At 37.1% G+C, this 12,216-nt stretch overlaps 1 protein-coding gene across 1 annotated transcript in view; it reads left to right on the top strand.

Annotated features, from left to right (window-relative positions):
• The first annotated feature begins 1,456 nt into the window (after positions 1-1,456).
• CDH4 (cadherin 4) overlaps positions 1,457-12,216 on the top strand; it is a 525,850-nt gene continuing 515,090 nt past the window's right edge. The window contains exon 1 of the mRNA XM_013188900.3: positions 1,457-1,597. The gene's annotated coding sequence lies outside the window, so the exon portion shown is untranslated. The remainder of the gene's footprint in view (positions 1,598-12,216) is intronic.

Below are 12,216 nucleotides of genomic sequence, written 5' to 3'. Positions count from 1 at the left end.
GGGTTTGGGGTAAGTTTTGCTTTGCATTATGCACACTTAACTGTACCTCACTGTGCACACATCAAAAACCTTACTCTTCTATCTACTAGAAAAATTACTTTGAAAGAGACATAGTCATCCTTCTTGGATATATATGAAGATGAAGATAATGTCAAGCAGTTTGGTATATTCACATATGAATAATTCATCCAGCTGCACACAGTTATTCTTTATTATTATTATTATTAATTATGTGTGTATTGCCGGAAAAGACAGGAAGGCTGCAACTGCTGCCTCATGAGAGATCCTTAATGTTTGAATTTGGTTAGACCAAGATGTGTGATATGAGGAAAGGGAGAAAGACAATGATAAATAGATCACAAGACACAAAGACTTTAATAATGTTGATGGGGAGAAATATCATTTGTTTGAGATGATAGCCTTAGGAGAGCAGGCTACTCCTAGTTCCCTTGTCAGGAGTTCAGTTCTTTGTTGCTTCCTGTGAGTTGGGTATACTGTGAGTAGGCTTGCTTACATTACAGCATTTGGATCTGCAAAAAAAGTTTAATTTGTACATGGGATCTGAGGTATGCAAGTATGTTTGGAAAAAGGGCAAGAAGTATTAGCTATTTTAAACAAGACTTCCAGAATACTTTGCATGGGCCCACAAGGAGCCCCGATACCAGCAGTGCTCTTGATTCCACATTATTTAACTCTGTGTGTGTGTAATAAATGTTTGGAAGCACAAAACAAAGATGCAAAAAGGATCTTTACAGCAATCAACTACTCTCAGACATCTCACTTTCATATCTCCCATGCAATTCAGAGGTGTCACAAAATACTGGCTGAAATTACATCAGATGGAATGTTTGTGATGTATTTTTGTTACAGCTCAAAGAAAATCTTTGCATTTCATGACAGAGCTGAGTAAAGCCATAATAATGATTAATCTCCATAGAGATACTTACAGTACCTATTTTCTGTGTTTAGACTTTTAGGAAAATGTATAAGGATATAAATTGAGCTTAGTTCTAATGGAAGGTTATTAATCTGGAATCCTTCATTATGCAGCAAAAATGTAGCATAGGAGTGACCCTTCAGGCATCTTAATTTTTCTCATCATAATGCATAGAAATATTGAAAACTTTTGCAAACGTAACTGAAAATCAACAAAATATTTCAATGTTATTTTGTCACTTTGTATCTGTCTTTAATATTTTTCCAGGCTGTAGAACTCCTTGTGTCCTTTAGGCATGATATTGACTGTAACCATAATGCCAGTAATCTGTATAGAATAGCATGGACCCTGCTGCAGCCTCACTGAAGTGCAGACTCACGATGTTGAGAGCATGAAAGACAAAATCTGATAGCCTAGGCTGCTGCTCAGGGAACTTTCTTATGGTCACCTGTGACCAGAGTTAGACTTGTACTGTGAAAAGTCACTCTGACTTCTGACTTTCTTTTTCTTCCATTTCAGCTCAGCAAGACTGGCAGCTGGTTATTCACTTACTCAAACACTCACAGGTGTACTGAGACCAGCGCAACCTACACATGACCCACTTCTGTGCTGCATCGTTCTTCACTCTGCAAGGACGCCCAAAGACTGCTTTTGACAGAGGTACCTCCCCTCATACATACAGATGGGAAAAATATCTGTGCCTGTATTAGATATTTTTCAGAGAATTGAATTTCAGTTGTTATTGACTAGACTGGGTCTATGCTATGGTTTTCAGGTTGTGGGCAAAATATTATTTAATGATATCCGTCCTCTATCCCCGTTGTTATAAAGATGTTTTAAGTTCGGATAAAATCAGTCATGGTTTGTTCTCTCTTTGAAATTAAGACTGCATCCGAAACTCAGCACTCTAGATAGTTTGTGGATTTTCTTCACTCCCTCACCCCCACCCCTTGCCTTTTTTTTTTTTTAATAAGCCATATTTGAGAAATTTAAATTTAGCACCATGTACAAAAATGTCTTTAATTTTCTGTTTTTATAAGGAAAGTGGAGTATTTAGTTTTGTGTCTGAAAGTGTTTCAGTTACTAAATGAATGAAAGCTTCAAAGTTGCCTCAATCTATCAACAGGGAAAATAGTAGTTTTGCTTCTCTACAAGCTAGGTGTTGAAACCATCTCCAGATTCATTAAAGCATACTGTGGAAATAATTTTCTAGTGGGAGACATAATGAATGTGCAAGGCATTTTTACAACATACAGGAGGCTATAAATTTTTAGAGAGCTTTTTATTATTATTTCTGTGCTCTAAGTCATATTTTGCTATATGTCATAAAGGTTTGAAAACTTAGAATGCTTTGTAATTACTCAGAGAAAAATAACTCATTACATCTTAAATTCAGATAACAAAAGAAATGCATTGTTTGTGTAGGTTGTTTACTAGTTCTGCTTATTCCAATGGGCCTAGGCCAAGGGCAAACTGTTATAAAACTGTAGCTGTGTAAAACATCCTTTGCTGTTTGAGTGCACACAAACAATAACAGAATTCATCTGAAAGTGATGGCTGATGGGATTCAAGGTGAAAATGTCCTTAGTAAGGATGTAGTTTACATAGTAAGGCATCCACCTTTTCTTTTGTTACAAAAGCTCTGCATATATTTTTGCTTTGGCAACGCGATCACTTCCTTTTTTCCTGCAGAATTACTTACACGTATGTATACTATATCATTTTTTATGAAAACATTTCCTCCTGAAAAATTAAAAAGCATTGATTTTACACTATTTCCTAGTTAATTTTCTTGTTAGTAGACATGCAATAGAATAACTCCTGTGCAAGATATACACAATAAGAAGGCTTTATAAGGATAGCCATGGGGCTAGTCCCTTGGTTAGCACTGGTCGGTATGATGTGCGCTTCTGTATTGTGTGATATGGCTCTTAGTCCAACCTTGAAAATGTCAGTATGAAATAGAGGGGAACATATTTCATACCCGTAACAGAAGACAACCACCTACAAAATATCCAGAAAGCACTGCAGATATCAATCCATGAGCACTATCGGTGAAAGGCTTCAGATTCAGGTTCTGAGGTTGTGTATCCCCTTTGATTGCCAACTCCTGCCAGCTGTGGCACAGTGAAACTCTCCTGTCTTCTTGTGTTATTATTGTGGGCTAGGCTGCAACATCTGTTCACACATGTTCTGGATCTCTTTTGTTTTTATGTCATGCGTAAACTAGAGGATGTTTAGTGCTCTTCATTGCTAGAAGAGCTGATCAGTGTATTCACTGCACTAAATTTAACAGCCATATTACTGAAAAAAAAACTGCTTGCAGTTATAGTGTGGGTTAGGAAGAGCAGTATGTAGGAATTATAGACAAAAATGTGACATTTCCAAGGATGTACTAGTTTGAGACCGAAAGGGACAGCACATAAATTGTACTTCATTTAAACATCGTTTTCTTTGGAACACATTTGTATGAATTGTACGTACTTAAAGTCTGATTTTGTTAAGTCTCAAAGGTGTTTGTTTATATCTTTGCACAGATGTCTGAATACATTGGCTTTTGTTTTCAAGGTGCTGTTATGTTTTTGGAAGTTTTAGTCTTGCAGAGAATTATTACTTTAGAAGTCACAGTGAAATTTCAGAGCCAGAGTGAAACCTTGCTTTTAAACATGTTCAGTGGAAAATAGCACACAAATCAGTAATTTGTTAAAGACAGTTCATTATATCATGTGCATGACCCTTTGTATTTCACCATCTGCAGTAAACATTTCCAAACTTTCATTTCTTTACAACATAAACCATTGGAAATAGTTGTATTAATATTTCCAAACAAGTCTCTGCCTGCCACAGAAGTTCTAAGTCTACAGAGGAGGATAGGATGCTGACATGCTTTGCATGTCAGAATAGTTGTTGTAATGCCTAATGAGCTGATCTGTTCCTCAGCATAGGGCTTGAGAACAGCAGGAAGCTCGTTCCCTGTGAAAAATTGCAGCATTAGCCCTTGGAGGGTAGAAAAGTGAAAATGAACACAGCCTTAAACACTTTGTTAATGTGTGTTGGTGCAAACGAGCCACACAGAGCCTTATTCCACCTTCACAACTGGAGCTTTAAAACTTTTTTAAACCTTTTTTTCCACTTTACTACCAAAAGAAAAAGAGGAAGATCTCTATTTTGCAACATATAAATTTCTGTCAGTGAAGGACTTGACAGTCTGGTCAGACAAGAATGTTTGTCCTATTGTGAGTCAATTTTGCTTTATCTGCTGAAGAATAAAGGAGAAATAGCATAGGAAGAAGCAGGAAGAAAAGATTTAACAAATGAAAAAAAAAAGTAGTGAATAATCCCAAAGTGAATTACCCAAAACTATGCTCTATCTCCTTGTCAGATAAAAATATATGTAAATATTTTTTTTGCCAGTGAGGATTAGGTTTCCCAGGGAATGAGAGAGAATTCCAGGATCAGTAAGTCATAGAATGTGATAGCATGTTGCTATCTTCGTCTGAAAATTCTTATTCTAATGTTTTTTTGCCATCTCTTTGTTTTATTATTTTATTTTTTTACATTGCAGTATAAAGGAAACCATAATTGAATGTGCACTGGAAATATTTTAACTATAAATCAGAGAAAGGAAGGATAGAATGACGGATTTTTTTTTCTCTAATGGCCTGGTTTAGGATTTTTTTTTTTTTTTTTGTCAGTAACAATGTATCTACACACTTCTGTATAGCTGTCTACTTATGGTGCAAAAAGCTATCATTATATGCAATGGAACATCAAACAACTGTTTCATTAGTGGTCCCATTATGAGAAAGTACAGTGACATTAGAATACCAGCAAGTTGTTACTATAGATACCTGATTTCTCTGCAACATTCATGTTTTTATATACTTACATATATCTGTGTGGTTTTTATATTATATGTGTGTGTGTATAAATGTATATGTAGGTACATTTCTCATTCCTTCAAAAAAGGGTCTTCTTGCCTTTTTAAGTATTTAGCATACTTTGGTAGACATCATTATCCAAAGAATGTTTGACAATCTGAATTTGAATGGTTTGAATTAGATGAAAGTGTTGTAAATGCAAATGTTCAAGAAAATAACTTTGTAATTCATCTTATCTAACAGGCAACATATTTACTAAAGACTCTCAGACTTGTCTCATCTGTTTTACACATTTGCATCGTAATATTTGCATGTTGAGAACAGGGGTTTGAGGGAGATCAGGTTTGGGTGTGATCGCTTTAGTTGAGGCACAGAAAATTGTTTTAAATGTGCCAGAAAATGAAAGCTATGAATAATTACCATTCTTTTCCTTAGTTGTGCTCAGATAATATGTATTCAAAGCATCTCACAAACGTAAATGGTTCTCACAATTTGTATGAGATAGAGAAATATGGGAATACTATTTTCCTGACCATGTGGTTAAAAAAAAAAAAAAAAAAGTCAGGAACTACATTATTTGCTTGAAAAGAGGGGTGGGTGTGCATGTGTGCAGGGCCAGGGACTGTTTTCATAGAGTAAATCAGTGGTGAGCAGGGATGAGATTTTGACACCTATTTATATGCTATACTTACTGGACCTACAAAGACAAGACTACTGATGGTCTCAAGTGTGCATCAATACAACACCATTTGGATTTTTCATATAGGTTCATTGATTTGTTTGTTGGTTTTTGAATATTTTGAGGGTGCTGCTATGTTTAGAGATAAAAGCCCATTGCTGAGTACCAGCATGCTACATATTGGTATTAAAAAAATGCTGGCTTCAGGAAGCCAGTTGGACCAGACCTTACTCATTAACTTGGTAACAGCTGTATCAGCGTAAGAGAGGAGAATTTGTCCTCCAGCTAATGAGAAAGCCATATAGTCCAAATTGTCTATGTTTTAGTATGTATTTACTGGAATGCCTTTGAAGGCCTATTTATTTTGTCTTTTTTCCTGATTTTTTTTCAATACTTTCCAAAAATTGTTATAAAAATGATGTGGCAACTTCTAATGTGAAATATAGGCACTCTGCACAGCTGATGTCTGGAGCATGCAGAGATTTAAGCTCTTTGCATTTCTCTGACCTTGAAGTCATTTTGTTCTTGTGCTGTCAGTTGGAGTACAGTTTGTGAGATGCTGAGCATCTCTGGCAAGCTCCCTTTACTTGACTGGAGCTAGCGCTTTGCAGGATTAGCCCCCTTTGTGCATTTCTTGTGAAAAATTCTATCAACAACCAAATGCACAAATGTTGGATCTTAGTTGGAAAACTTTTTCTACTTCTTCTCCACTTAAGCCATAAAAAGAAAGGGAAAGGAGAAGCTCTGAAGTCATATCAAAGCAGCCAATTTTCTTTTGAACACAGCTGGATTGTGATGAATTGTGTAGTGGTTTTGTGATGTAAGCAAAAGCCATTTAGAGATATAACTGTTATCAAGTTCCTTGGGGAGAGGAGTTGGAGGGGTACACAGTATTCCTTCCTGTGTGCCAGTGCAGGACACAATTGCAAATTTGATTTCATTCAATGGGTACATGAAAGAGCAGAGAGAAAAATGTGGCATTAAATTCAAACCTTTATTCTTGCTGGCTAAAAATTGTGGTGTTAATGCAACCAAGTCACTTTGCTCTGACTTAAAACCATTTCTTTTCAAAAGAAATACAAGGCCTCAGAAATTACAAGTAACAATTATTCTTGATAGGCTGTACTTTATCCCAAAGTTAGACAGGAAAGGGGGATAAAATATTCCATTATACTTACCTTTACAGAAACAGAAATGCATACATAATTTGTTTATGACTAATTATGCCTTCATGTTCTGTATTACGGCTGAAATTTGGAGACCTGAAAAATGAGAGACATAGCATCATCTAGACTTAAATTTCAGTGCTAGCTAAAATTGAAGTTAAGGGATTTTCTTTCTGAGATTTTCTTTTACTCCTTTCTAAATGCTACCATTTAACACAAAATTGGGTTCTGTTTGGATTAATACATTTGAAAATTAAGTTGATTTATAACCAATTTTCTCCTCATTTAAACAGCGACCTGCAAGTGTTTCTCCCGGGATCAAACAGGATCAGAGAAATTATGTGTTGTTCAAGTTGTTCACTGAAGCAGAATCCCTCACAAACGTGTGCATATGGTGCTAGGCGCTTTAGGGATCAAACTAATACATTTACCTTGTACATTTTTCTTCTCATCTTCAACTTGTATGTTCTCCTTACTAGGAATTAAAAAAAAAAAAAAAGCTACAACAACCTCCTAATAATTTGACAGCTGCAGAAATAACATATTCTTATTGTTCTTATTCAAGTCACAGCCTTGAAAGCATGTAATGTGCTAATGCTGAATGCATCTGTTTGGTTACCCTGGTCAGCTGCTTGAGGACAGTTGGCAATTCCCCACCTCAAAATCAGAGGAAACTGGGCAGCAAAACTACGCTCCCTAAAGCTTTGAAATAATGGAAGTGTTTTCTCTTTATACAGTCAATATTTAAATGCAGGCTATATTTAGAAAGCATAGCCATATGTCATCTGAGAATGAGACAAAAAATAAATGAAAACCCTAAATTGTTCTCTGAGCGGCAGAATTAATGGGACATGAATCCCTTTGGTTTAGCACCCTCAGTCCCCTGAAGTTGTTTCTGTCCCTCTGGTATTTTAAGTCTGTTGAATACTACTGGGCAAAGCCAAAGTGCCATGTCTGTCCTCTGCTCCGCAGAAGCTTCCTGTACCGATGCACTCACCTACAGTAACTTCTTACTCTACGGCAACCTGTACGTGTGTACGTTGCCTATAAACCCGAGCTCTTTTGATCTGAGCTTTGGTGGTAAATGATGGAAATTAAATTACAAGACTTAAAAACTATCAATATAATTTCTGAAATGATCTAATCAGCTTTAGTACAAGTCTTGTTTCTGCTAGTAGATAGTTCCCATCCCAAGTCGTTCAGTATGTTCCCACAAACCACCTTTAAGGGTCTGTCTCGATGCGGCTCGGTTTCCATAATTGCCACGTGTATCCTGAATATGTCGGATGGCTTGCTGCGTATAACCACAGCGGGAAGTTCACTTGCTGCTTGGCTACCTGAAGTGATAATCCATGCCCAAAAGAATGATTTTAATGAAAATATTTAGGATATCAAATTCAGTATTGGGGATGCCTAGAAAAGCACTTACCCGTGGAGTAAGGGTAGCATAATACTTTAAGCTTTTGCAGAAAAGGTCAAGGCTTAGAATTTCTCCCATGACTTTTATGAAGGGCAAATTAACAATAACTAAAAAAAGTCATGAGAAAGCAACCCTAATTTTTGTGTATTCCAAGGCTGTAAGAGGCTTGTTTTCTTTATTTTAACTTTGTCTAATTAATATAATGAAACAGCATCAAACATTGCAAAATGAGAATACTGATTTGATAATATGAATTATCAAAACCTACTGTAAAACAATTATTTCCTCTACATTTCATAGTTGAATAATCTATGTAATCATAGGAAGGGATATTTTATATCTTGAAATTCCCTGAAGAGACAGGGCTAGATTTCTCAAGCAATTCCCTTGGCTTAGTTGCCTGTCTGAAAGCTAAAATAAGTACTCAGACTTTCAAATGTCAGGTCTGTTGTCCATGTGGAAGCATTTTATTCTGAGAGGCATGATGGTTTTTACACTTTAGCAGGTTACATTTAATATTGATAATACTAAACACAATCTTGCACTGAAACAAATGAAGTTTTATTATCCTACTATTGATTGTGAATGATAGCGTGGAGCCATTAATGAGACGAGTTAGGGTACCCACAGATTTCAAGTAGTTACACAGAGCAGTAGTGGGAGCTGATTCCAAGCTCAACAGTGCCTGTAAGCATCTGGTGCTTCTGCCAGCTTTGGATCAAACTGTGCCATAGCATGCCTCTGTAGGTGAAGATGTAGGGGTTCACAGACTGAACCAAAAGAGCTAACACTGACACACCTTGCAGGGGAAAGATTATTGCAGCCAGAGTGACTCTCCAGTGCCTTCTACTGTTTCCAACACGCTTTGCTAATTATTTCAAGATGCAACGAGATAAGGAAAAGTAAGGGAGCAACGCACTCTATTTGTAGTTGGATTGAACTTATGAGTGAAACGGGGAAAGGATATGAGATGCAGAGTTATTATAGGAGAGAAAAGTTAGAAAATAAAAAGGATGAAAATGGCTGGGTAGGGTTAAGGTTAGTCTTAAAGCTAAAGATTCAAACTTGAATGAGGGTACTCATTAGGCTCTGAATAGGTCATCTCCTGCTTTCTGTAAAGAGAACAGTGATGTTCCCTGGTGCTCCTGTGGAAGAATGCAGGTGGAAAGAAAAGCATAGACAATGAAATACTAGGGAGAAAGCAGGCATTGCTATAGAATAATGTTTCCAGTTTTCAGAGTCTTCTGTTACTCAGGTCAAGAGCCAAGGAAAAGGAGAAAAGCCAAGAAATTTGCAGGCTTTATTGCAGACCTCAAACTGTGATTGCGTTTTTTTCTGATTTTTTTTTTCCTAATGTGCAGAATTTTAAATGGCTGTTTTTTAAGATCATATGCCTCTCATTCAATTCTCTCTTGACAGTATGCAGTACTACAGAGTAAGGCAAACAACATGCATACCAAACGAAGCATATACTTAAGAGACAGACACTTAAGGGACTTGTAAGGAAATACCAGAAGGCTGAGATGAGCCGACACAGAGGCATGTGGCAGCGGGAGGCAGAACTTGCAAGAGCGAATCCAGTACTCTGCCTCCTGATGCATCCTCACAAAGATACAGCTCTGGTCAGGGTAGGCTCTTCACAGTCTTGGATTTCTGAGTCATGCCCTTGCTGTCTGAGCACATCAAACAATGTTTGTTGTAAAATATGAAACATTTCCTAGGGATTTCCAAGAGTTGGCTGCAGTGCTCTCAGCTCCATATCCTTGTTTGATGCATACAAGGAATTGCCAGGGAAATGGTTATGTATGTTTTTTATATTCTTTTAACACCATTTATATTATAAAGAGACTTTTAAATGGATATAACGAGTGCTTTCTGGATGCTGCTATGAGCTGCAGTGAATTCTTTAGAACGCACGAGAATATAAAGCTGGTAAGACCAAGCTGGTTTACACCTGATGGAAATTTGGTCCTAAGAAATGAGGTTTAAACTGCCATTGCTTTTGCATGTTTCAGTGGAGCTTGGAGCACGTTCAATTTTATTCCTTATCTCAAACACCTTAAAAAAGGAGAGAATTAAGGACAACCCTCCTGACCTGAAATACATCAATTTTTCATTCACTATCGTGGTCTGTGTTTGCCTGATGACAGATGTTAGTTTCACTGCCGTTCAGTTCTTCTTTTTTTTCCTGTACAGATGTGATTTACTAGATCATAAATCAGTCACTACTTTTGGAAATACAGCTAACAGATGTCCTCTTTAGAGATTTTAATATAAACACCGTTAACCCACAGATTCTTTTTGAAGAAATGCCAGTTGCATACAAGAATGCCAGTTGGCATGAATGTAACTTGAACATTTGACATATTAATAGATATTTTTTTTCTGAGCAAAATAGATTTTTATTTTTTTATAGAGAAGGCATGTCTGCTTTAGTTCTCTATTAGAGTCCCAGCTTGCAATATCTGTTTGCTTGCAGTGATGTCATTAACTAGAAAACAGATGCACTCATGAGCATCAGAAATCAATCATTGCTGTTGGCACTTTAATAAACAGCTGCCTTCTTAAATGGTTTGGAATAAACACTGATCATCACCAGCTCTTTTTGAAGGAAGATCGGTAGGTTATAAAACTGCTGACTGGGGGGGGGGCGGGCATGGGGACCTTGAAATTATAAACTCTGATTGAGTTATTTTAGACTGCCAAAAGATTTACAGTAGAAAATAATTGCAAGATACTGGCTGCACTGTAGAATATCTGTCATATGGGCATCGGAATAGTGCCTGATATATTTACATGAACTTTCTTCTTCAGAAATAGATCTAATATAGGGGATTCAATTGTATTAATAAGTCATTTATCAAACTTGAGCGCAGCAGAATTTTATTGCTTTATTGTGCAGTTTAGAAAGAATTTGTTTAAAGATATCAAAATTCTTTCCCTGGCTCTCGGATGCAAACTAAGAGAAAATGTGCTATCTTCCTCCTTTTCAGGAGATTCTTCTACATTCAGGGCCTTTTAATGACCTTTGTATGGGCCAAGGGATTTCTCTTTGAGATAGCAGCTGCAATTTACAAAAAGTGCCTGGAAAGAGAGGACCGAATATCAAACAGTGGCACAGTGAAATAGCACGTCATATTTCTCATACAGTACTCAGATTAGCTTCAACTCTACCTTGCTAAGTAGCTTATCAACAGAAGAGATGTAAGAATAATTCTACAGCAAATGCTTCATATGGCTTAGTGACAAAAAGGAGAGATATGTTACAATATATCCTGCTGTTGCTGGTAATCTGCTTGTTCTGGTCTCTGTTACTGATGGATGTGCTAGGTATAACCTGCCCCCTCTATAGCTTCTGTGATTTTTATGTATGCTGTATTGTACAGTCAGGTCGTAATCTGAACCCTTTCACGGTGTCCCTGGACCATGCTAGTGTAACTCCTGGTATTGTTGCAGAAAGTTCCTTGTATCTCTTTGTCATGGTCCTGTAAGAATGTCTGCAAAACAGATTAGAGCTGAGAAAAGGAGTTTATCTGAAAGTGAGGTTGTAAACTGTGTGAGGCATAGACACGGGTTTGACATGTGCATTTTGTGCAATGCTTTGCACTCTGGGATTGTGATCTATGGCTACAGCTTTTGGGAACTAATACAGATGATGATAGTGATAAAATGGCATTCATGAAAGTCTTACTGGATCCTCTGGAAATGTTACTCAACTCACCCAGAGCACCCATATATAGCAGTTCCATACTGCACTCTATTATGAAAAATATCTACTCTACCACGGTTACAAACGCTATTTGAAACCATATTCTTTGGTTCCAGACTGACGTATTATTTCATATTTAGGTCCCTTTTCCAAATGGCTTGCAGAGGTCTGCTGAACTATTATTCAGTGGAATCAACATCATAGCCTATCCGTTTCCCCTGGGGTCTTAATCTCTCTCTATTCCCTATCCCTGAGCATTTCACTGCGGCTGTTTCCTTCTTCTGTCTGTGCTTCTTGGACTCTGCCAGAGGGCTTTTTTTTTCTCAGATCTGATATTTCATACTGCTGTAGTCCCTGGCAGCCAGGAGAAAGAAAGAGGAAAAGTCCTTAGCATCTTGCTGCATTGAGCAAAGCCAGTGCAGAA

The sequence above is a fragment of the Anser cygnoides genome, chromosome 16, assembly GCF_040182565.1.
Source record: "Anser cygnoides isolate HZ-2024a breed goose chromosome 16, Taihu_goose_T2T_genome, whole genome shotgun sequence".
Lineage (NCBI taxonomy): Eukaryota > Metazoa > Chordata > Aves > Anseriformes > Anatidae > Anser > Anser cygnoides.
This window is presented reverse-complemented; position numbering and strand designations above follow the sequence as displayed.